The sequence below is a fragment of the Gopherus flavomarginatus genome, chromosome 7 (genome assembly GCF_025201925.1).
Source record: "Gopherus flavomarginatus isolate rGopFla2 chromosome 7, rGopFla2.mat.asm, whole genome shotgun sequence".
Taxonomy (NCBI): domain Eukaryota; kingdom Metazoa; phylum Chordata; order Testudines; family Testudinidae; genus Gopherus; species Gopherus flavomarginatus.
The window spans coordinates 102,202,742-102,229,105 of NC_066623.1; the positions used below are offsets into that span (position 1 = coordinate 102,202,742).

At 44.0% G+C, this 26,364-nt stretch overlaps 1 protein-coding gene across 8 annotated transcripts in view; it reads left to right on the forward strand.

The window, feature by feature from the left end:
- The window catches only part of DAB1 (DAB adaptor protein 1), a 718,429-nt gene that overhangs the window by 333,003 nt on the left and 359,062 nt on the right, over positions 1–26,364 (forward strand). For 7 of the 8 annotated variants that reach the window (XM_050962010.1, XM_050962016.1, XM_050962017.1 and 4 more), the window contains exon 2: positions 11,666–11,737. The exons of the other annotated variant lie outside the window; for it this stretch is intronic. The gene's annotated coding sequence lies outside the window, so the exon portion shown is untranslated. The remainder of the gene's footprint in view (positions 1–11,665; positions 11,738–26,364) is intronic. 8 annotated transcript variants of the gene reach the window in all.

Consider the following 26,364-nt stretch of genomic DNA (forward strand, 5'->3'; position numbering starts at 1 on the left):
TCTCGCTATGTGTTTTCATGGTGTCTAGCACAACAGGCACTTTGTGATGGGGTGTTCACCCCACACCCGCTCTGGCGGGGCTGGGGAAAGGCCTGATTAGTGTGATGGGCCGTACTTGAGGGGATTAGGCTGGAGAAGCAATCCCTGACTGGAAGGCGGAGCCCAGCTGAGCAGGTATACGCTGGGCTAGTATAAAGTCGGGAAGCTGGCAAGAGAAATGGCTGCAGTGAGGAAGTCTGTAGCTATTCTCTTTGTATTAGAAAGGGGAAGGGGGGAATCCAGAGGGAAGGGCATACTTGGAAGAGAGAAGGGTGGAAAAGAGAGCCTGTGAGAGATAGGTAGGAAGCAGCCCAGGAAGAGAGCAGCAAGGTCAGGGAATGAGCAGACTGTGGCTTCATGTTATAGGGTCCCTGGGCTGGAACCTGGAGTGTGGACAGGCCCAGGATCCCCTACCAGCCACTGATGGAGTCATATTGCCTGGACAGCGAATCCAGTGAAACACAGTATCTTGGAAGGATAAACCACACAGTGACCCATCTGGAGGGCTGAGTCACAGAGAGGAAGCTGCATCTCCTGTTGTGAGAGGGGCCAAAAGGTGAGAGAGAGGACAACAGGGGGGAGAGCTTTCATGGGCAGGTTTTGGCCCTGGAAGAGAGCTAATCCCCAGAACAGCCAGGAGGAGGCACCACCTGTGGTGAGTGAGTACCCAGTGACACACTCCTCTGTAGTACTACTAATTATAATATAGCTTCATTCATTTATTTGGAGATACTCCTCATTTACACCAGTATAAATGAGATGAAAATAGGCCTCCCCGTATACAAGATTTGTTGCAATAAAACTTAACAAATAGCAATTCACAATCTAATTTATGGTAAAATCAATAAGATTTACGTGGAACTAATTAACAACTACCTTTTCTAAACATTTATAGAGCTCTGTTTTGGAAGCTATCCGTTGGAGACAGTGGTGACACAACTTCTTGCCCCATTGCAATTTCTGGCATTGGGTGATATTACTCAGGAAGGAGTCTTCTCTGACTTTCAAAGGTGCAAATGATGGGTAACTTCATTAAATGTAATGGCGTAGCATCAGTGAAGATAAGAGGAGAATTAGGCCCAATGTGTTTCAAAAAAACCCCATGTTATTTCACAGGTACATGTGCTAATGGCAGCACATTATTCCTTGATAATGGTTCCATTAGTGCATGTCATCCGTGAAGCAGACTATGCACTACCACTTTTTCTGAGAAATGAATGTGTGCTGTTTCACTGCTAAGAAGAGAGTGCTGTTGTCATTAAGAAGACTACTTTGCACCTCTGTAGCAGGATCTCATAGCACTTTAGAAACATGAATACATTAATCTCCTCACAGGGTCACACAGCAAAATTGTGGAACGGAACCCAGATCTCCTGGCTTGGTGCAAGGGACTAGGATTTGTGCTTTTCTAAAACTTTCCAGTTGTTGCTATCTCAGTTGCTCCATTGGCGTTATGATGGCTGGCCTCATGTACATGCTGCTACTTTCACTATTTCAACACTACATTATATAACCCTGATCAGTGCAAATCCGATGAACATTGTTAAAAATGAGGACAGCTCATCCAGTCTAGGGCATCCCACGCTGTTAACACTGTTAGAGTTGAACCAGTTTTATTTGGAAAATTTCCCAAATATAGACAGGACCTTGATACTACATCAAGGGTCGGCAAAGTTTTTGGGCCAAGGGCCACATCTGGGTGGGGAAGTTGTATGCAGGGCTGGGGCAGGGGGCTGGGGTGCAGGAGGGAGTGTGGGGTGTGGGAGGGGGTGCGGTGTGCAGGAAGGGGCTCAGGGCAAGGGATTGGGGCAGAGGAGGGGTTCGGGTGCGGGGTGGGGCTCAGGGCAGGGGGTTGGGGTGCAGCAGGGGTGCAGGGTATATGAGGGGGCTCAGAGAAGGAGGCTGGGGTGCAGCAGGGGTGTGGAGTGAAGGAGGGGTGCAGAAGGGGTGCAGGGTGTGGGAAGGGGCTTAGAGCAGGGGGTTGGTGTTCAGGAGTGGTGCAAGGTACGACAGTGGGCTCAGGGCAGGGGCGTGGGGTGCACAGGGATGCAGGGTTCAGCAGGGAGCTCAGGGCAGGTTGTTGGGTGCAGGAGGGGTGTGAGGTGTATGAGGGGGCTCGGCAGGGAGCTGGGGTGCAGAAGGGGTGTAGGGTGTAAGCAGGGAGTTGGGGGGCGGGGTGCAGGAGGGGTTCGGGCTCCAGCACAGCACCACTTACCTAAGGCTGCTCTGGGGTGGCAGCGGCGCCCACCGAGGCCAGGGCAGGGTCCCTGCATGCCTGCCCTGTCCCCAGCCCTGCACTGCTCCAGGAACCACTGGATGCAGGGACATGGTGCCAGCTGCTTCTGAGAGCAGCGTGGGGCCACGGCGCCATGGGGGCAATCCTGCGGACCGGATCCAAAGCCCTGAGGGGCCATGGTTTGCCCACCCCTGTCCTACGTGGATTGCCTAAAAATGATACTTTAATACTGATAATGTGCAAGAAATTCTTGGGGAAAGCTGTGCTGTGTTGTTAGAAGATAAATATGAAAATAGTTGTCCTCTGATAAGCTGTGCTGTGATCAGCCTGGATTTCATTCCACCGGTAAAAGTTCATAACAGTAAAATGGCAAGTCCTAAGTAACAGGTTTGAGAGTGGTAGCCATTGTTTTTGCTGATACAGACTAACACGAGGAGTCCTTGTAGCATTTCAGAGACTAACGCATTTATTTGGGCATAAGCTTTCGTGGGCTAAAACCCACTTCATCGGATGCATGGAGTGGAACATACAGTAGGGAGGTATAAATACACAGCACGTGAAAAGTAAAGTTGTCTTAAATAGCTAACATTAGTAAAATTGTTACTAATGATCTAATGTATGGTGTATTTTAAAGTAAGGACGTTTTAACTTCTGAATGCCAAAATGTATCTGAAAAATAGCGGGTACAGAACCATGTTATAGTCCAGTCTCCATTTGAATAAGTGTCTTGGAATACTGACCATGAACATTGTCTTCATGTTGTTTCAAATATATTCCCGTGCACCATCTTCTTCTAGAAGGACTTTTCAGTTGAGGCATAAATATTTTTCAAATGTAATGTTGCTTGTTTTAGTATGTCGGAGAAAACCAGAGTTCTCACTCTCAGATTGGGTGCAGCAAGTAGTTTTGCAGTAGATGGCCTTATCTGGGTATACTCTAGGCACAGATAATATTGGTATTTAAAGCGGAAGAGAACCTCCAGCAGCATCGGTGTTGTAGAAAACACACAAACCATATTAAATGTTCTCACTAAGTCAAAGAATTAAAATGCTACTTAAAGACACCAATTGGGTTTCAGGCTGTCTGTAGTTCTTTGGATTGTTGGGTTGCCCTGTATGATTTGGGGAGACTACTTTTTCCCACTACTAGATCCACCAAGACAAAACAAAACAAATCTATGTGCAGACCTATTGTCTGTATAAGAATCTCATTAAACTTTTTGGACCAACTTCTGGGAATGGAGTAAAGCCACACAATTTTTGCTACATACAGAAAGGGGCTTGGGACTGCTATTACATTAGGATGGCAGGCTTGATGACGTCCTTCTGCTCCCTCTTATATGGAAGTTTTAGGTCAACGTATTTGTGTAGTGCGTGGGTCCACCGGCCATAACCCTGGCTTATCTACAGTTGTCCCTGAGCATCTGGAGCCTGCAGGGCTGGAGATTTTCACACATCCCTGATCCCAGGGTAGAGTCCTCTTGGGTGAGATCTCTACTGATGCTGTGATCATCCTATTTGTATAAATGTACCACTCTTGTATCTGAAACTAGAAATATGAAGTATGCATCCGACCAAGTGGGTATTCACCCACGAAAGCTCATGCTCCAGTACGTCTGTTAGTCTATAAGGTGCCGCAGGACTCTTTGCTGCTTTTAGAAATATGAAATAACTCTGAGGGCCTATTGTAATGATCCAAAGTGTGGGCTATTAATGGTGGTTTGGAATCTTGATGACTCCCATTAACCAAGACAATTGTCTGCAGATGGGTGTGTTTTATCTGTAAGTCTTCCTGTATATGTGTGTGCTGGCAATTGGGCAATGAAGTCTTGCATGACGTGTGATCATGTCACCTGAACTGGAATCGGTCTTTAACCTGGTGTCCTTCCATGGAGAAGGAGGGGGTGGAAACCCAGAGAGGGACAAAGGGTTCCTGCCTTATGCAAAAGATGTATAAAGAGGTTGAACAGAACAAAGAGGAGAGAGAAGAGCCATCATGAAGAATCCCCTAACTACCACTTGAGCTGGAACAAGAGCTGTACCAGGGGAAAGAATTGTGCCCAGGCCTGGAAGGTGTCCAGTCTGAGGAAAAAACTTACTGAAGCATCTCTGAGGGTGAGATTATCTGTATTCAGTTTGATTAGACATAGATTTGCATATTTTATTTTATTTTGCTTGGTGACTTACTTTGTACTGTCTGTTACTACTTGGAACCACTTAAATCTTACATTTAATCACTTTTTACTTATTAATTAACTCAGAGTATGTGTTAATACCTGGGGGGAGCAAACAGCTGTGCATCTCTATCAGTTTTATAGCGGGCGAACAATTTATGAATTTACCCTGCATAAGCTTTATACAAGGTAAAACAGATTTATTTGGGTTTAGACCCCATTGGGAGTTGGGCATCTGAGTGTTAGAGACAGGAACACTTCTGTGAGCTGCTTTCAGGTAAACCTGCAGTTTTGGGGCAAGTAATTCAGACCCTGGGTCTTTGTTGGAGCAGACAGGAGTGCCTGGCTCAGCAAGACAGGGTGCTGGAGTCTTGAGCTGGCTGGGAAAACAGGAGCAGAGGTAGTCTTGGCACATCAGTTGGCAGCTCCCAAGGCGGGTTCTGTGATCCAACCCATCACATCTGGTGTCTTTGTATACAAATTATCAGTGGTTTAAAGGAAAAAAAATGAAGACTAATTTGTATGCCTTAAGTCTAATGATGAAATCAAGGAAAAGGAAGCAACTGATCTCGACCTTGACCTCTACCTCTCATCATTTGTCAGGTTGCAGGACACTTCCAGGTCCCAGTGACTGAGAGATTAGCTTAAGCTCAGCATCCTCCTCCTCATGTTACCTTCCTTCCTCCGCGTCCTTTTCAAAGATGCAGAGTTATAACTAGTTAATGGACGTTGCACATTCTGTTTATTAATGACCCTATGGGTTAATTCCTGCAGCCCTTATTTATTCATGAAGCCAATAGGAATTTAGCATATGGCACATCTGCAGTGGGCCTTATCTTACTCTAGACATATTCATCAATCATAATACGTGTGTGTGTAGTGGGGCGGCTGCCCCACCTGGAGAACAGGGGAAAAGCAGTCAAGCTAGGCGGATTGGAGTAGCAGCCACAGCTGGGGCCAGCTCCATTAGGGCCCAGCTGGCCCTGAGAAGAGGGCTCGGGGCCAGAAGCTGAAGGAGTCTCTCTCCAGCCCTGGAGGGAGAGGGCCTAGCTGCCGGGGAACATACGGTACCTGAAGCTGGAGCAGTGCTGGGGAATAGGGCAAGGAAGCTGGGGAGCTCCAGCCTGGTAAAACTCCAGGCTGCAGGCCTTGGCAAAGGCCTACAGAGGTACTGGGGTTGCAGAGGTGCAGCCCGGGGTTAGGCAGAGGCAGCTAGTCCACCTCCTTGCCAATGATGACTGACCATGACAGACTGCAGTCTGTCCCTGTGAGCAGGGGCTAGATGATGACTGGCAGTAGCCACTGAGGCAAGATGGGTGAGAGGGTTGGGGGTTCCCCTGGGAGGGGAGACCCAGAGCATGGTGGGGTACTGCTGGGGCAGCACCCCAAGGTAAAGGGCACCGGGGTCCGGTAGGGACATGGGGCCAGCCGCAGGCGAGACTCCAGCTGCAGAGGGCACTCTGGGCTGGACAAGAGCTAATTCCCAGGATAACCAGCAGGAGGTGCCGCACCGGTGAGTCTCGCTTCGCTGTGGTGTCTTCAAGAATTCCTTCTGTCCTCGCTGTTAGGGTTCTGCGTTTCAAGAATGACTGTACCCTTAGTTTCAGATTAATATTAAAAATCTTTTCCCAGAAGCTCAGAAGGGAAGTTATTAATCTTTTTATATACTCTATTCATCATTTCTTTTAAAATCATAATAATACTTTGCATTATTCTAGTCAAGGATCTCAAAACACTTTATAAACCTTAATTAATCTAGCCTTAGGCATCACTGTGAGCAAAGCATATTATCCCCAATTTACACATGTGTAAACTAGGCAGAGAGTAGTCTAATCACTTGCCCAAGGTCACACAGCAAATCATTGGCAGAGCTGGGAATCAAGACCAGATCATCTGACTCACTTAATCCCCAGACCTTGCTTCCTCTCCCTTTCTGTTGTTCTTTCTTTGTCCTAAACAAACAAACAAAGATAACAAAATATATTTTATCTTTTTGTTTACGAGCCTGGCTTTTGCAGCTGAATGTGGTCCCTGTAAAATTGATTTAAGGCACCTACCTACCTCTGAATTAATTGCAAGCTGCCTTCTAGCTTTCTTCTGTTTGCCACCTACTTGCCCTACTATCCAGCTAAATCAGACAGAAGCCACTAGGTGTCCCTTTCTGAGCAGGTGGCTAAAACCCTGAGTCTCCATAATTAGTGAGGGAAAGCTTTTAAGGAATTGAAATGTTGCATTGTTATGATTTGTGGAACAAAAGCCGAATAAGAATTGTAACATTTAGATATGGCCTTCCACTTTATTTCTCTCTAATGCGGTGTAAGCTGCCATATAGCAATCTTTTATATGTAATGATTAAGACTGTTCTAGGAAATACTATGCATAGCTACATTTTTTTCAGCCCAAAATAATATGTAGAGCAGGTTTTAAGTGAAGATAGAGTAATGACTACTATACAATAATTTTGATGATAAATTTCCCTAGAGGATAAAGAGGAAGAACAAGCAGTCTGTATTTAATCATGCAAGATAAACGAATGCAGATGTACAAATATTTGTAGAGGTACAATTTCTCTAATGATTGTAAGGTATTCATTCCACGGAGGCAAGAGCCCAAAGACCTCTGCTCTGTTGATCAATACTTGGAACCTTGATATATTGATTTCCAATTTAATAGTGTTAACTTCTTAGCTATTAAAAAGAGCTCTTGGTATCAATTTTCGCCTTGCCTAATTTTCATTATATGTTGAACACTATTATGATAAAGCAAACCAGGGTCTCATCTGGTGTGATGATTAGCTCTAGTGACTTCAGATTTGTAATGTTCAAAGATTTACTTTTCTTATGTAAGCATTATCCTAGCATGAAATGTCTATGTTTAAGGCAATGACCTGAGAAATGCCTTTATTCCAGCCTGACATACTTTTTCCCTAGTGTTTCTTAATTTTATTTATGTATCCCATTTCCCAGATGAAATCATAAACTAATGAATAGTGTAATTTATTACATATATGTTATTTTCTTGTAACCATTCATGCCAGATGAACCTGTTGTCAGCAGATCAGATTGCTGAATGGCCAACCTTTTTTTAAGCAGTAAGACACACATGACAAGCAGTGCATTCCTGTGTGATAATGCTCCAGTAAAGTTTGGAGGCACAAGGTCAAAAGGCTCAGCAACTTTTAACTACCTGAAAAGTGCAGTGTAAATCCCTTGGAAATGGGATGTCTGGAGTGTCTTACTGCAATTTCAGAGAGAGAATTATTTTTTTTTAAGGTAAATACAGGCATTACTTTCTGTAATTGACCTGGGTATGACATCACTGACTGCCAGTCAGAAAACATCTCTGTCCAGGATTCTCAAAGCTCTTAATTTCAAGTACAGGTCTGGCAAGCAAAGTGACTTTGTTTTAAAATGGCATCTTGTCCCCTTTGTGTATTCAGTCACATCTGCTTGCTTTTGCAAGGAAAATAAGGTTTATACTTAAGTATACGCACATCTGGAGGTTGAACTACGTTCTACTGTGTCTATTGTTTTAGCAACAGAAATGTTAACTACATTCTGATTGTAGAATCTTCATATTGCTGGTGGTGGTATGGAAGCCAGAAAGACTACAGCTTGTCTTTTAGATCCCAGGTTGAGCCTGCAGAACTAGAAGCTGGGCAGGGTGGGAAGAACATTGTAAATGGAGCATATGTAATATAGATTCCTTGAGAGACATTGAACCTCGCAATATCATTCTTAGAATCATTTTGAAAAACAACACTGTTGGAATTAGATCCCCTCTGTCCTTCCCATCTATTGCTTCTTTTTTGTGCCTGCTCTCACTCCCTAAAGGTTATGTTTTAAAAAAAATAATTTCAGCTTACACTTAAAGGACCAGAACCTGCAAGTATAGACACAGCCTAGGTGATGTTATGACTGTGCATCTCAAAGGAGCCTAATTAGCTCCCCAACTCCCAGTGAAATTCAATGAAAACTCCCAGCATGCAACAGTATTTGCAATATTCCCTGTACCTAGGTCTGTTCTTCACACAGTTTTTGTACCAGCATAACTCTGTCAGTGTGATTTTTTTTTTATTATGAGGTATTTATATGAGTACAACGCCTAATGGGGACACAGTTATACTATTCTAAAAGTGCCTTATCCCGGTATATCTTCTTCTCCTTCCCGTAAGAAAAAGTGGTAACAATATAAACACATGTATAACTCCATCCGCACTCAGTTGATTATGTTGCTTTAATGTCACTGCTATAATTAAAGCTTTCTAAGTCGACAAAGACTTAGTTACCTGCCATCTTGCTCTGGTGAAAGGTTCTGCATACTCTGGTCAGTGCTTGTCTAAGGGTACGTCTACACTATGGGATTAGTCTGATTTTACATAAACTGGTTTTGTAAAACAGATCGTATAAAGTCGAGTGCACGCGGCCACACTAAGCACATTAATTTGGCAGTGTGCGTCCATGGTCCGAGGCTAGCGTCAATTTCCGGAGCGTTGCACTGTGGGTAGCTATTCCATAGCTATTCCATAGTTCCCGCAGTCTCCCCCGCCCCTTGGAAGTCTGGGTTGAGATCCCAGTGCTTGATGGGGCAAAAATCATTGTTGCGGGTGGTTCTGGGTAAATGTCATCACTCATTCCTTCTTCCGGGAAAACAACAGCAGACAATCATTTTGCGCCCTTTTTCCCTGGATTTCCCTGGCAGACGCCATAGCATGGCAACCATGGAGCCCGTTCAGCTTTTTTTTTTACTGTCACCGTATGTGTACTGGATGCTGCTGACAGAGGCGGTACTGCTGCGCTACACAGCAGCATTCGTTTGCTTTTGCATGGTAGCAGAGACGGTTATCAGTCGTTCTGTACCGTCTGCTGCCATTGTAAATTGGCAATAAGATGACGGTTATCTGTCATTCTGTACTGTCTGCTGCTATCATGGGTGCCCCCGGCTGAGGTTGGCCAGGGGCGCAAAGGCAAAAATGGGAATGACTCCTCGAGTCAATCCCTCCTTTATGGTTTCTAAAAATAGAGTCAGTCCTGCCTAGAATATGGGGCAAGTGTACTAGAGAACCAGTGTATCAGAGAGCACAGCTGCTCCGTGTCAGATCCTGCAGAAATGATGAGCTGTATGCCATTCACGTGGGGTGCCCCTGCAACAACCCCATCCGTTGCTTCCCTCGTCCCCCAACCTTCCTGGGCTACCGTGGCAGTTTCCCCCCCATTTGTGTCATGAAGTTATAAAGAACTTGTTAGTGAGATAAAATGAGGGGGAGGCAGCCTCCCGCTGCTATGACAGTCCAGGCAGGACATTAAGTGGTGCGGGCGAGAGGAGCCCAGCATCCCGCTGCTATGATAGTCCAGGCAGTACAGAATCTTTTCTTTACACATTAAAGGGAGGGGGCTGATGGAGCTCAGCCCCCAGCTGCTATGATGGGGACGGTTACCAGCCGTTCTGTGCCATCTACTGGGAATGACCAGGAATCATTCCTATTTTTACCCAGGCGCCCCCGGCCAGCCTTACCTGAGGCCAGCCAGGAGCACTCACGGGCTGATGGTGACGACGGATAGCAGTCATATTGTACCGTCTGCCACCGGGGAGGGGAGAAGAACGGATACTGCTCTTCACTGCTGCAGCATCGTGTCTACCACCAGCATTCAGTAGACATAGAGTGACGTTGAAAAAAGTCAAGAAACGATTTCTTTCCCTTTTCTTTCATGTGTGGGGGAGGGAGTAAATTGTCGAGCTATACCCTGAACCATGCTGGACAATGTGTTTGACCCTACAGGCATTGGGAGCTCAGCCAAGAATGCAAATACTTTTCGGAGACTGCTGGGGACTGTGGGATAGCTGGAGTCCTCAGTACACCCTCCCTTCCTCCATGAGCGTCCATTTGATTCTTTGGCTTTCCGTTATGCTTGTCATGCAGCACTGTGTAGCCTGGAGATTTTTTTCAAACGCTTTGGCATTTCATCTTCTGTAACGGAGCTCTGATAGAACAGATTTGTCTCCCCATACAGCGATCAGATCCAGTAACTCCCGTACAGTCCATGCTGGAGCTCTTTTTGGATTTAGGACTGCATCGCCACCCGTGCTGATCAGAGCTCCACGCTGGGCAAACAGGAAATGTAATTCAAAAGTTTGCAGGGCTTTTCCTGTTTACCTGGCCAGTGCATCCGAGTTCAGATTGCTGTCCAGAGCGGTCACAGTGGTGCACTGTGGTATACCACCCAGAGGCCAATACCGTCAATTTGCGGCCACACTAACCCTAATCCAATATGGTAATACTGATTTTAGCGCTACTCCTCTCGTTGGGGAGGAGTACAGAAACCGATTTAAAGAGCCCTTGATATTGATATAAAGGGCCTCGTAGTGTGGACGGGTGAGCCGTTAAATCAGTTTAACGCTGCTAAAATCGGTTTAAACGTGTAGTGTAGACCAGGCCTAATAAGGAATGAGCTGTCTGAACCAGAACAAAGAGTTCAGTGACAGGGGAGCATTTGCTCTTGCAGCCTTTTGTTGCTCCTATTCTCCAAGCACTTATGATCAGTGGAGGGGGCAGAGGAGACAGTGGAACACAGTTTTGGGGAGGGAGAAGAGAGAACCAGAGCTCAGATGGGCCTCGTCTGTAGCTCCTTATGCTCATCTCGCTTGCCCTTCAGCCAGCTCTTTCTCCCTTGGCAGAGGACGGCCTGCTGAAGTATAAGGAATCCCCAGGGCATGGTTTTTCAGTGTGGAGAACCCAAACAAAGGTCAAGGGATCGCATCCACAAAGCTCTAACTATGTTGCTAAATGGAAGAGAAGTCTGGGTTAGAGGGAAGGAGGGTTTGGAGGGGCAAAGAGAGGAGTCCTGGTATGGAAAAAGGTTGGGAACCACTGGCCTAGGGAATACTGTTTAGTTACAGAGGGAAATGGGGGGAAAATAAGGACAAACACTGTATTATTAAGGGTAAATTCTAGCCAAATATTTTTGCGCTCTTAAATAAGGTACAGTTATTTATACACTATTTCTTAAGAATATTGCAATTGCAGTGTTCTTATCTTAGGTATATGGTAACATTGATATGTCTATAGAACTTGAGTAGCCTCCTGCAACCTCCTATGTGATAGCTGACCCTAAATCTTGATTTTGTAGTAGGGTATGTGTATGACTTCAAGTTCATCAGAACTCTGGATTAGTAAATGTCATTTTCTAATTGGTGTTCATTTGTTTTGGTTTAAACAGTGAGCAAGACATGGTGGCTGTGAGTGGGATCTAGTCTTCATGGTTGGAAGGAATTTTTCATACAGGACGGAGGTAATTCTATTTAAAACAAACAAATCACTTTGTAAACTTGTTGTTGATGGTAAAAGTCATTTCTGGGGTGTTCACTGAGGATGACAGGATTGCTAATGTCAGCAGATGTTCTCAAGGGTTTTAGCTTTGGGGTTTTTTTAATGAGCATTTGCTGACAATAAATATTCTGTGAATATTCTCTGTAATAGACATGTTGCATTTTGAGTGCCCTTTCTAATTGCTGCTGGAAAGAAAGAAACCAGTGTATCTATTTTTCAGTAGCCTAGTTTATTTTTCTCCAGATCTATTATTCCATCCTATGATACTCTTTAGTAGGTACATTTGATATCACCAGTCTCAATAACGTAGATGTCTCATACACTGCTGCATTGTCGCCTAGATCCTCAACTAAACACATCCTGTGAAAGAGTATAAACAGCCCTGATTTAAGATGAAAAAAAAAAATTGGAAAACAAGAGCGAGAAATGATACGGCATAGCGCAAACAGTATAATAAATAATTGCTGTTTGATAAAGGAGAATATCCTAGCAATTCTCAGTTCTCTACTTTGTATGTCTGGATATGCTATTTTAAAAGGCACAATCAAATCTATTTATTCAGCTGACATATGAAAGCTATTCACGTCAGTTTGTGTCTCTTATTTATAGCATATAGCTGGGTGAATAATGTGCTAGTCTCAGTTCTTCCAAAATAGTTTTAATTAGCAACATTAGCTATTAGAGAAGCTTCAAGTCTTTCATTCTGTCATATATATCCACTTTAGAGCTCTCATTCACCATCGCATGAAACTCCTCTCTTCTCTGGCCACACAAGCAGAGAAAAAGAACCTTTGCTTTCATGGGCTGTATTATGTGTTCATCATTTGCAGCTCATGTGGTGCTGAAAGCAAATGGAAGATGATGCTTTTCGCTGTTGTGTCTTCGGGAGAATGGAACAATCCCCACGGCTTATGTGTGTTATTGCACAAGACTTCACAAATGTCATAAGAACTTTAGTGACTTTTAAATGACAAGGAACAAGGTAAAACCTAGTAGAAACTAGAACCTTCTGTGGAGGTGCTAAAGTGGGGGCTGTTTACCTGGGTTGCTGGCGTTGCTGCTCCACATTTTGGCTTATTTGGGCCAGTACAGACCAGGGTACAGGGTGGTGCAGAGGTGAACTACCATGGAGGGAGGCACAGTCCTTCGTGGAACTTTCTGTTGTGCAGCCTTTTGGAAGCCGCTGCCCGCAGCGCTCCCCATGGTGTGCCCGGCCTGTGGTCTGTCAGAGTGAAGCAGGTCTGTGCCCTCCCTCCTCGCTGCACCCAGAGGCTGGGGATGTGCATCACCAAGGCTAATTCAGAAGTGGTCTCTGTGCTTCTCCAGGCCCAGGGACAGGGACTGGGACTGTGGCAAGCCTGTGCAAAGTGTGAGAGGAGGCTTCTTGCATGCTCTCCCAGTGAGCTCCTATGCGAGGGCATTGTCTGGCTCTGCACTGCCAGCTGCCTTGGGCGAATAGCTGCAGTTTCTGTTGTACGGCGCAGGAGCACAAGGGTGTGAAGGAACTGCTGGACTGGCTCAGACACGCGACTGCTTGAGAGCCCTGTGTGAAGATGGTGGGTGTAGTTCTCTGCCTTCCCCTGACTACTCGCTTCTCTCCTCCCATCCTGCCAGTGTTATGAAAGAATGTTATGAAACACAGCCTCAACAATGCTAAAAAACTCTTTAAAGCACGTGTGTACCTTCTGTGGTGTACATAGAATACACAGTGGTGTTGTGTAATGGTTTCATAGCACTCCTTCAAGGTAACGTGTGAGTTATGGAATCGTACTGTCTTCACACCAAGCAAACCCGTATACCACCCCACATCGTCAGGCAGCCTGTTTTATATAATATATTTATTCCGGTAGCCTCAAATTTCCTCCTGGCCTGTGGGCAGAGTGTGTGCAACTCACTGTTATTCAATAGAATGCACTCTTGTGCAGGAAATCCTTTGGCATTCTAAAGATCTGGGATGATATTAACAAATGAGAAAGAGTATGTGTGTATGTAAATAAAATATACTAGACTCAGACACTTACATTTAGTATCTCTGCATGCCCTTCTGTGGCCCTGGGTCAGGAAACCAACCCACACCCAGGAAAGAGAAAGTCAATGAAGTATATAATCACTCAACCACCACTGTAGATTCATGGGGATCCAGAGATTGATAAAAGAACTAGGATGTTGGAGATAGGGAGATTTAAAAAAAAACCCTCTTATAAATAGAAAAGAACCTGAAGTAGTTTGGGTCCAAATGGAAGAGCATGTGGTCCATGAGACTACAAGTGGATGGAGGTGGTCCCTTCAATTGCAAATGGGAGAGGAGATAGTCGGCCCACCCAGAAATGAGGTAGAGGTGTCCACAAGATAATCCACTCAGATATAGTCCATGCTATGAAAAAATTTGAGAGCCCCTGGCTGAGCAGAAAAACATTTAGGATTTTCAGTTTTGTTCTCTACCACTCTGTTTTGAAGCTACGTTTATTTCCTTTTCTGAGCACATTGTTTAAGAAAATGTTCAAATTGTGAACATATGTAGTACTTGTCTTTGATCCAAATAAATAGCAGTTGGTAAGCTAGCTCTGGGTATTACAGGAGCACAAGGTGCTTCTCTACTGCAAGCTAAATAATGGTGCCTGCTATGATTAAAAAGTGGAGGGGCTCTCGGTGGGTTTCTGTTACAGAAACCTATTTGGACGGTATGAAAGTTTGGCCATGTTAAATTTTATCAGGATTTTTCTTGGTAGTCAAATAATAGGATTTCCTTTAGAAATTATTGTTTTTCCAAACATAGTTAGAAACCTTTTGGCTGTGGAGGTGGAGGGGGAATGGCTTCATTTGAAAGCATTTGAAAATCAAATTATGCTTTTATTCCCTGGCATGCACTAAATTCAAAGATTCATAAATTGAGGTCAGAAGGCACCATAGTGATAATCCAGACTGACTTCCTCTATAGAACAGGCCATAGAATTTCCCTGGATCACTTCCTGTTTGAGCTACAGCAGATCTTTTAGAAAAACATCCAATTTTGATTCAAAAATTGCCAATGATGGAGACTCCATCACAACCCTAGGTGCTTTGTTCCAAAGATTAATTACCCTTGCTGTTAAAAATGAAGCCGTAGGTCCACTCTGAAGTTGGTCTAGCTATGACTTCCAGCCAGCTGATCGTGTTATACCTTTCTCTGATTGTTTGAGAAGCTCTCTGCTATCAGATTTCTGTTCCCCATGTATGCACTTACAGACTGTGACTGCGATAGTCACATTATGGCTAGAAGCTACCAATTTTGAATCAGCTAAGTTGGCCAAATCATGCCCGCACGCAGAGGTGGGCAAGTTAGTAGGGGTTCCCCTTCAGTTTGTTGACAGGTCTTGACCTAGGACACCTGGAGAAGAACCAGCCACAGACTCTATCCAGCAGAAGCAGCCAAAGTTGGGACCTTTGGACATTCTGTGGTTTTGACTGGACTTTCTCTGCTCTGTGCTGATTGGCTGTTTGCTCCATCCCTCTTTCTCCCACCCCATCTCTTCAACTCCACTTCCTTCCATGTCTGCCCCCTTCCCCTGCCCTGCCTCTCTCACCTTCTTCCCTTCAGTGTACCATCTCCCTTCACTTTTCTTTCCTCTGAACCAAACCCACCAAATAAAGGAACTGCTGCCATCATATTGTTCCCTTTGCCTGTGTCTTTACCCCTCCCCCATCCCATCTCTGTCTATTTTGTCTGTAAGGTCTCCAAGGCTGGGACTGTGGAGCACAATGGGGCCCCATTCTTGGTGGGTCCTTAGGTACCATTGTAATAAACATCAGCATAGTCCAGGCCCAAAGCCATCTCTTCAGGATTACTGACCATCTTTGCAATAGAATCTGTGGGGCTTTGTTTGAAGGGATCTGTGTTTGATTTGATGCCACACTGGTTCTTTGTCAACGGAAGGTGCTCACATACTGCGATGATGGCCCCCCAGCACAAACCACAAACTGGCCAATCAGGTTTGGATGTTTTGATTTTTAAAATCTCTCTAACTCAGTTGGTCTTGTTCTGGCTTGAAGCCGGTATTGCTGGCTGAGATTCCATGGCCTCTGTTACATAGGTCAGACTACATGATCATAATGGTCTCTAAATGTATTAAGCCAATATCTGGCCTTAAGGAGATCTAGAGTTATTCCATTTGACAGAAGAGGATATAAACTTAAATATTAAGGCAATATGTTCCTGTATTTGTGCATAGACCATTCAGAGGAGATAATGAAATACTCAGAATGAGATGGAACATATAAAAGGGCATCTCTAATTGGCGTGAGGAACTGTGGGATATGGATCATTGTTGCTGCTTGGCACAGAGTATTTTAATTGGTGTAAAGTCCCATGTTTCTAAGGGTATGTCTACACTACAGGATTATTCCGATTTTACAGAAACCAGTTTTTTAAAACAGATTGTATAAAGTCAAGTGCACGCGGCCACACTAAGCACATTAATTCGGCGGTGTGTGTCCATGTACCGAGGCTAGCGTCGATTTCCAGAGCGTTGCACTGTGGGTAGTTATTCTGTAGCTATCCCATAGTTCCCGCAGTCTCCCCCGCCCATTGGAATTCTGGGTTGAGATCCCAATGCATGATGGTGCAAAAACAGTGTTGCGGGTGATTCTGGGTATGTGTCGTCACTCAATCCTTCCTCCGTGAAAGCAACAGCAGACAATCATTTCGCGCCCTTTTTCCCCTGGATTGCCCTGGCAGACACTGTAGCATGGCAACCATGGAGCCTGTTTTGCCTTTTGTCACTGTCACCGTATGTGTACTGGATGCTGCTGACAGAGGCGGTACTGTAGTGCTACACAGCAGCATTCATTTGCCTTTGCAAGGTAGCAGAGATGGTTCCATCCCTATTGCACCGTCTGCCATTGTAAATTAGCGATGAGATGATGGTTATCAGTCATTTTGCACCGTTTGCAATTGGAAATTGGCAATGACGGTTATCAATCCTTTTGGACCATCTGCTGCTGTCATGGGTGCTCCTGGCTGGCCTTGCTGAGGTCGGCCGGGGGCGCATGGACAAAAATGGGAATGCCTGGAATGACTCCCCGGGTCATTCCCTTCTTTACGTTTTGTCTAAAAATAGAGTCAGTCCTGCCTAGAATATGGGGCAAGTGTACTAGAGAACCAGAGAGCACAGCCGCTCCGTGTCAGAGCCCCAGAAATCCCGCAAAAATGATGAGCTGCATGCTATTCTAGGGGGTGCCCCTGCAACAACCCCACCCGTTGCTTCCCTCCTCCCCCAACCCTCCTGGGCTACCGTGGCAGTGTCCCCCCCATTTGTGTGATGAAGTAATAAAGAATGCAGGAATAAGAAACACTAACTTTTTAGCGAGATAAAATGAGGGGGAGGCAGCCTCCAGCTGCTATGATAGTCCAGGCAGGACATTAAAGGGTGAGGGGGAGAGGAGTGCAGCCTCCTGCTGCTATGATAGTCCAGGGAGTACAGAATCTTTTCTTTAGACATGAAAGGGCGGGGGGGCTGATGGATCTCAGCCTCCAGCTGCTTTGATGAGGACGATTACCAAACCTTTTGTACCATCTGCCGGGAATGACCAGGAGTCATTCCCATTTTTACCCAGGGGCCCCCGGCTGACCTCACCGAGGCCAGCCAGGAGCACTCACGGGATGATAAGGACGGTTTTCCACCATTTTGCACCGTCTGCCATCAGGAAAGGAGGGGAGGGGATGCTGCTGTTCAGCGCCGCAGCACCTCGTCTACCAGCAGCATGCAGTAGACATACGGTGACATTGAAAAAAGACGAGAAATGATTTTTTTTCCCCTTTTCTTTCATGTGGGGGGGGAGTAAATTGACGAGATATATCCTGAACCACCCCGGACAATGTTTTTGACCCTTCAGGCATTGGGAGCTCAGCCAAGAATGCAAATGCTTTTTAGAGACTGTGGGGACTGTGGGATAGCTGGAATCCTCAGTACCCCCTCCCTCCCTCCATGAGCATCCATTTGATTCTTTGGCTTTCTGTTACGCTAGTCGTGCAGTACTGTGCTGAGTCCCTGCTGTGGCCTCTGTCTATCATAGCCTGGAGATTTTTTCAAATGCTTTGGCATTTCGTCTTCTGTAACGGAGCTCTGATAGAACAGATTTGTCTCCCCATATAGCTATCAGATCCAGTATCTCCCATACGGTCCATGCTGGAGCTCTTTTTGGATTTGGGACTGCATCACCACCCGTGCTGATCAGAGCTCCACGCTGGGCAAACAGGAAATGAAATTCAAAAATTCGCGGGGCTTTTCCTGTCTACCTGGCCAGTGCATCTGAGTTCAGATTGCTTTCCAGAGTGGTCACAATGGTGCACTGTGGGATACCGCCCAGAGGCCAATACCATCGAATTGCGGCCACACTAACCCTAATCCGACATGGCAATACCAATTTCAGCGCTACTCCCCTCATCGGAGAGGAGTACAGAAATCGGTTTAAAGAGCCCTTTATATCGATATAAAGGGCTTTGTTGTGTGGACAGGTGCAAGGTTAATTCGGTTTAACGCTGCTAAATTCGGTTTAAACGCGTAGTGTAGACCAGGCCTCAGTGAGGGAGCAAACAGAGGATGGGAATGATCTGAAGAGCTGAGGTTTCATTTCAAGGCAGCTTATGGAGTCTTACTGGGCAGATTATCTTTTTTTAGCTTTAAAATAAAATCCCACTGTATCTGAGGTTTCCCAGGTAGCAGAGCATGAAAGAGGAAGCTGAGAGCTAATAGGTGTGGAAGAGGAAAGCTGGGAAAGAACTGGAGTAGAACATGGAAGCTGAGAGTGCTTTTAAGAATGACAGAGAGACGCCTAATGAGGACTGCAGTTGCACACTGCATAGAAGAAGCGAGGAGAGAAAATTATAGCCACAAGAGTGTCCTAGATTGCGCAAGTAATTTAGCCAGCAGATCAGAGCATCTGAGGAAACCGAGGACTCAGATTTTTAGTGCTGTTGTACCATTTTAGATTTAATTTGCAGAGTCCTGCTGACTTGAAAACAAATGTATGCACTCAGTATAGTATCCCTTGGGCCTAAAAAAATCCAAGTCCTATGAGGATCCAAGAAGCCACCAGAATTTATGAGTGAAAGTTAACATCTGCTGCTAGAAGTCACAGCTGGTGATTGCAGTGCAGTCTCCCAGATCTGCAGGTTTCCTGCAGTCTCTAAGAGATCTGCCTTATGGACCCTGTTAAGTTCCAGCTATGTCAGCAGAAACAGCCTGTACCCAGTCTGTGCCCATCTAGCACTTCACAATGCTGCATACAGGGCCCTTTCAGAACTCTCTGGTAACTGTAAGGATAGAACTCAGATCTGTCTGCTTTAAAAGCACAAGTTCCTATTATTTGTACAAAAGAAGACTCTCCTGTAGTTGATAGCACTACAGAGCCTATGACACACAAGTGAGCAGTTCTGATTATACCCAGCAGAGGCAGTGCTCCACACTCACATTAGCCTGTTATAAGTGTTTAGGGCTCATTTTTGCTAGCAAGGGGCTGACATAGTTTTCTGGCAATTGTAGACAGGGTGAACTACATCAAATTCTCATGGAGCAGCAAAATACATCTAGGAGTCACCCTTGGAAAGGAGACTGCTTCCCAGAGGTTCCTATTTGGAGTCTTCCCCTAGGACCATACAGGGAGTTGGAGGTCATAGACTGCTGTACAGTCTCTCTGGAGCTGTAAATGATGGAAGCTGTGACAGAGGACCACTAGAGGTCATGTATATAGATGGCGTGAAGAGATATCGGTACCTTTCCCTCGGGTGTGCTCTAGGCAGGTGTTTTAATAAATGAGACCAAACTTAGCTTGGGGAATTTTACATCATAGCAGCCTCCTGTGTGGTTCTTCCTTTTTAAGAGCTCTCCATTAGCCTTGATTTCAATTATAGCAATAATGCTGTTAACCTCGCAGAATAAAGGGAGTTTACAGAGTAAGATGCAATGGTCAAAAGAGGCTCAAAAGTGGTTAATGATTTTACATGTCCTGAGGGCTATAAGACCGAAGCACAGTGGCAATGAGCTAAGCAAGCCATAAATAGTGTCCTAAAGCCCCCCCATTGGGAATGTGTTCCTCTAATTTTGTATGATGTTGCGTGTTTAACTCCTACCATTAATTATATGTTAATGCAGTTTTCTGTATTTAAAAACGTCTCTTACTTGCGTGCTGTAGCACTCCAATTCCCACTGAAGGTAATGCTGGTAGATATCTGACAAATTAGTTTCAAGGCAGTGAAGTCTATTGTTTCCTACTGTGAGGCTCTACTGTTCACCCCATTTAACTTCTTCAAACAATAAAATGAAACCGACTCTCAGTCTTGTTTTCGAATTTGTATCAGGTCTTGGAATGTACGGCCTTGAATTGCTTGCTAAAGGGGAGAATGTCTGGAATAAAACTAGATAGTTTGATTCACAGAGGAGCATTGTACAGTTGATGTGGGAATGTCACAGAATTTCGTTCTTTTTTTTTTATTAATGCACCAAAACTGAGAGAATATCTTGAGATCCTTAATCTCTTCTTCCCTGTTCACTGCTGACTCTCAACTTTGCTTGTAGATGTAGAAATGGGAAAAAGATGGAGTTTTGCCACTTTACAGATTCTTCCTGTGTAAAGTTGTGTTGCTGGTGAATTATTTGGAGTCAGATTCTGCCACTCTCCCTGATGCTGATTAGTACTGTACTCCACAAGTGTTCCCATTGGTATCTCTGAGACCAAATGCCTGCTGAGGCTTCTCGTAGGGTTGTGAAGCATATACACCATCCCTTGCTGAGGCCTGTGCCTAAAATGGAGAAATCTACCACAAAAGCTGTGTTTTTCTCTAAGGAGTTCATCCTAAGATCAAAGATATTACTGGCAACTTATGGGCTAGCAACTTGATTCTTCCGTGGCTAGAATTCTCTCAAACCCAGAAATCCAGACATGGACGATCTAATGACAATGGGAAAGCATATGACTTACTGCAGTTAATTTACTACTTTATGCAGTGCCACAGAAGAGCTCAGTGCTTTGCTGAACAAATAAGTGAGGTATTAACTGAGGTATTCCAATTCCTGAGGAATTAACAACTTAATTGGGACACAACACAGAAATAGAGGACATTAGTATGTTTTTATATAGTCAGATAGGAATTGCCAGATTGAATCAGATCTGTAGTCCATTTAGTCCAGTAGCCTGTCTCTGACGTAGGGTGCCCAGACAGCAAATGTGAAAAATCGGGACAGAGGATGGGGGGTAATAGGAGCCTATATAAGAAAAAGATTCAAAAATCGCGACTGTCCCTGTAAAATTGGGACATCTGGTCACCCTACTCTGATGGTGGCCAGTACCAGGTGCTTCAAAGAAGGTTGCAGGAAACTCTGTAGTGAACAGTGGTGGAATAACCTTCCAACAGAGGAAATTTATTTTTAACCCTTGTCTGTTACTGGTTGTTTTATCCCCTGTAGCATGAGAGTTTATATCTCTCTTTAAAAAATAAAAATAAAAATAAATCTTATCAAATGTAACTGTGATGTTCTCACTATCCAACATAGATGTCTATCCTTTATTGAATTCTGCTAAACTCTTGAGTCATATCAAATGTCAATGAGTTCCACAGGTTAATGTTGTGAGGGTTTGGGTTTTTTGTTTTATTCTGTTAAAAAGCATTTCCTATTATCAGTTTTAAATTTGTTGCCTTTCAATCTCATTGTCTTTCTCTAGTTTTTGTGTGGAAGGAGGGTGGATTGGAGAACTCAATTTACTTTCTCTAGACCATTCATTTTCATGTATACCTTGGTCCTGTCCCCTCTTATTTGTCTCCTCTCTAAACTGAACAGTCTATTCAGTCTTTCCCCACATATCTTTCTTTGCCTGTAATAATTTTGGTTGCTTATCCCTGAACCCCTTTTATTTCTGGTACATTTTTTTGAGAAAGAGTGACAAGAACTGAACCACGTATTCTGGGTGAGGTGGACTTATATAATGGCATTGTACTACTTTTCACTGTTATTTTCTATCCCATTCTTTGTACATCTTCACTTTTGTTTGCCTTTTTTTTACCACTCTTGTACAGTGAGTGGAGGTTTTCACTGAGCTTTTATTTCTCACAGAAATGCTGCCTGTGAAAAGAATAGCTAGGTTATTACTACCCTAACCTTGCAGCTAGAAAGTGGGACATCTGGAGTGAATAACTGTGGCCATTGAAGAGCTCTGTGTTTGTGCAACATCTGTGTTAACATTTTTCATGCTGCTAGGGACGTGCTTGCTCCCAAGACATCTTCAACTTCAGAATTTTTAGAAACGGCTATAAAGAAATCCCACTGCTTGTATTTCCATCCATTTTTCAGCCTAGAAAGCTTTTCAATACATATCACAGAGGTTCTCAAACTAGTTGTGTCTATTGCACATCAGTGGTCCATGGGCTGCTGATCTTCCAAATGAAGCATTCTGAGAACCACACAGAGGAGAACTGGATGAACAGATGGTTCAAGAAGGCAGCTTTTCCTTAGAAAGAGGTCCAGAGAATGAAGAAATTATAGAACTACTTCTCTCCCATATAGGTCTCGATTTCCAGCTTTTACCAGTGGATGGTGGGAAGGAAAGTGATGCCTTGCTGGAATTAAGGATGTGGACATAGGTGCTGGGACTAGGGTTGCTGCTGCACCCCCTGACTTGAAGTAGTAACAACACCACAAATACATGGTTTCCAACTCCAGCACCTACAACGCTGGATGTGGACACTAGGGCGCCACACACATAACAAATAATTTCATATTACCAATTAAATGGGCGAGTTCACTGGGACAGAGGGAGTAGAGGAATGGTTATACAGCTTCCAGATGAATAGTTTTTGAGGGACATGAACTGGATAGCTGAATTCAATTTACAATCAATTCATCATTTGGGAATCAACAGGAGAAAGCAGATATATTTTAGAGAAGAGGCCAAACCTAGAAGTCTGAGTCTGGATTTTGGACACTCAAAGCTCAGGGGAATTTGGTCTGAGGGCTTTGGATCATACCAGGTATTTTATGAAACCAATAAGAAGTGCTGAAACATGTGAACACAGTCATATGTTAAAAAAATAAAATAAAAACAGCCCAGCATGATTCTTTTGTACTAGCCCTCATAAACTGTTTCCCCTCATCTATCTCTTGTCTTCAAAAGGCATCTGGGGGAATGTGACTATTTTATTCATTTTTTTTTCTTCCCACACATTGTAGCTTCAACAGTAAGGAAATGCAATTGTCTGTCTGTTTCTCACATACTCACTGCTGAGCTACACTAGTGGCACATTTTATTTAACTGAAGTGAGGCTTGAATTTGAAGGGACAATGGAACTGAGACTGTTGGAATTAGCCAGAAAGATTGTTTAAAGGCATTACAGTGCCAGCGCTGAAAATAGTAGGAAGTTATTATAGCACCATAGCTTTGTCCATTAATTAGCAGCAGAATGCCTGGAGCTAGTGTCTCCAGAAACACCTCTTCTCGGCTTTCCTCCTGCCAGGGAAAGAATAAACTACTAGCAGAACTGATCTCTGGGCTTGGGCCAGCGTCGCGATAGGATAACAAACACAAAGGTGAGATTTCCACGAGTTCTCAGCATTGACCTAGCTCTGCTTTTATTGAATTCAAGTGAGAGTTTTACCACTGGCTAACACTGAGTGTTTTTGAAAATCCCACCTAAACTTGTGATAGTTCTTGAGAACAGAAAGCATTGGATGTGGGTTGTTTTGGTACCTACAGGAAAATATTGGAGGAATATGTGAAAAATTGTTGTCTTTGGTACTGTAGGCGATTGTAAGTGTGTGTGTGTGACAATTACAGCTGTGTGAATTACTGGTTGGTTGGCTTGCTGAATAAACCAGAAAAAAAATTGGTTTGATTGACCCAAAACAATTTTATTTTTTCAGCAAAACACAAACAAAAATGGATTTGAGTCATACAAAACATTTCATTTTGATTTTGAGCATTTTAGTGGTTGATTATTGCATTTTATTTATTATTAAAAGTAAAGGAAATTTGGAAACACTTTTCACAAACGTGGAGGAAGTCCCCTACCACCCAAAAGCCTCATGGTTAGAGAGAGGGAGGCAAGAGTTCAAATCCCCACTCTTCCTGGATCAGAGGAGGCACTTGTAGGTGAGTTTCCCATGATGCAGGCGAGTGCCCATCTACTGGGCAGTAAGGTATTCTACAGTGGATCACCCTCAATCTCTCCTTTTGAAGCTGTTCCACTTTGCATAAACAATTACATATTAATTGAAACAGACAAAGTCAATGAGAATGATTCTGTGGTGGTCAGGACACTCAGCTGGCAGGGGGGGATACCTTGGTTCCAATTCCTGCTCCAATTAATTCCTGCTCCATATTCCCTCCTCCTCTGGTTTTATGAATCTGAAACATTTGTTTGGCTGAAACAATTTAGTGAATTCATGTCCTGAATAGTTTGTTGACCTGACACTGCATTTTTTTTGTGAATAAACTATTTGTCCAAAAAATTTTGCCCAGCTCTGGTGACAATGGTCTTTCGACTTTACTTTTAGGTCACTTCCTTGATGAAATTAATGGGAAGTCTGGTTTAAGAAAATCAGTGGCTTGATATTGCCACAGCAATTGTAGCTATCGTGTGGAACAGGTTTCTGAGCAATGCTGGTCTATTCATATGAAACTCAGCCATGTTATAATTGATCTGATCTGCAAAGATCTCCTCTGCAAGGTCAAAGAGTGGGAGGAATTTTTTTTTCCTTTTTATATTTCAAACATGCATCATTCTGCTTAATTCAAAGAAGTAAAAATCTTGTCTTGTGTAGCCTCGAAAGCTAATGTTTTATTTTTAAATGTTAATGCTTTGCACAGCTGGATTAGTGGTGATATGTAGCCTTTACTATAGGTGAACAAACTGAAGGCAGACAGATGTTCCAGTGTTTTCGGCTAGGAATTATGCCTTCTCTGCCCATACATCATGCTCATGCAGTCTTTTATGGAAACACAGGCACACATACCTTTTTACGCTCCATCACACCTGTTGACACTTACCCTGTGTGTCTCAAAAAAATAGTTGAGCTGCTGAGGAAAGGAAGACGAAAGGATAGAGAGGCACTTCTGGCTATGAAACAAGCTAGATTGTATTGCAGTGCACAGCAAGGAAAATGACAGTTAGGGATCTTTCTAGAACAAAAGGTTCTATATAAATAATACCTTCAGTAATTTACCAGATTGCAGTATATCCATAAATATCGTATATTGTGTTTGTGTTCACTTCCCTTAATGGGTGTTACTGTACTGAGAAGAATTTTGTTGATGCTGAACTGGCTCTGCTCACTCTGGGTCAGGTCTGCACAGAGGTTGAGAAAGGGGCTATAAGGGGGAAATTGTTCCAGGATCCAAGCAGGAGGTGTGTTCTGAATTTGGGCCCCCATCCTACAAGTGGTTTGCGTGAACAGACCCTTGCACCCTCTCAGAGGTACACTGAAGTTAATGGACTCTCTGCAGAGCCAGTTGGAGAAACAGGGCCTTAGAAGGAAAGACAGAAAGGATGGAAATAAATGCAGAATTAGGGGTCATAATTGTTGTTTAGATTTGGCGACTGTGCTTTAATGTAACTTTGGGATTTTGCTGCTCAACTTCATAAGATGAAAAGAGAATCCATAGTCAAGAGAAATGTGTGTGTGCATATGGTATATGGAAAAGAAGAAAGAGAAATGTATGTACAAGTAGCATCTAGTGTTTTATTTCACTCAGTGGCATGCCTTATTTTAAGGAACTTTGGCCACTTTGGCCTCTTTATTTCTCTGATAAATACCCTAGGCCAAGTAGTCAGCTGGTGTAAATCAGCATAGCTTCACTGAAGTCAATGGAACTACACTTACTCCTGATTTACACCACGTGGAGAATAGGTCTATCGTGTCTTGACTGAAATATAAAATACCTATTATAACTTTTAAATTGAGCATTGACACTTGGGAGTTCAGTGTACCAACCTCAGGGCAGACTGTTAGGAAACAGGGCACAAACCCCAGAATGGCTGTGAGCTCTATACTAAGATTTCACCAACCAATTATCAAAGTCTAAACTCCTCAGACACTATAACAGCCCCAGGACATAGATGGTCCCCTGGGGTATTCTGATTTGTCTTGCCACCCAGGTAAGCATACCTTTGTGACAGATGGTCCCTTACACCAACGGTCACCACAATATTCAGGTTACTCCCACTCCCAAAGAACTAGTCACTTATCTCAGATCAATTGCACTTGAGTTCTCATACCAAAGATGTTTGTAGCCAATTTTATAATAAACTGTCTAAAGATTGATTATATAGGAAAAGGAAACGAGAGTTAATTACAAGGTTAAAGCAAGTAAACAAATGAGTTCCAACCTTAACTTTCAAAAAGTAATAGAAGCTTCCATAATAAGCAAGCTCGATATGCCCTTTAGGGCTACCTCACGCTAAGCACTGGGGATTTTTTTGCTTATGCTCAGTAATTCTTGCCCCTCAGAGTCCAAGCAGCACAAGGATGTAGTTCAGGGGTGGGCAAACTACAGACCGAGGGCTGCACCCGGTCCTCCAGATGTTTTAATTCAGCCCTCGAGCTCCTACTGGGGAGCGGGGTC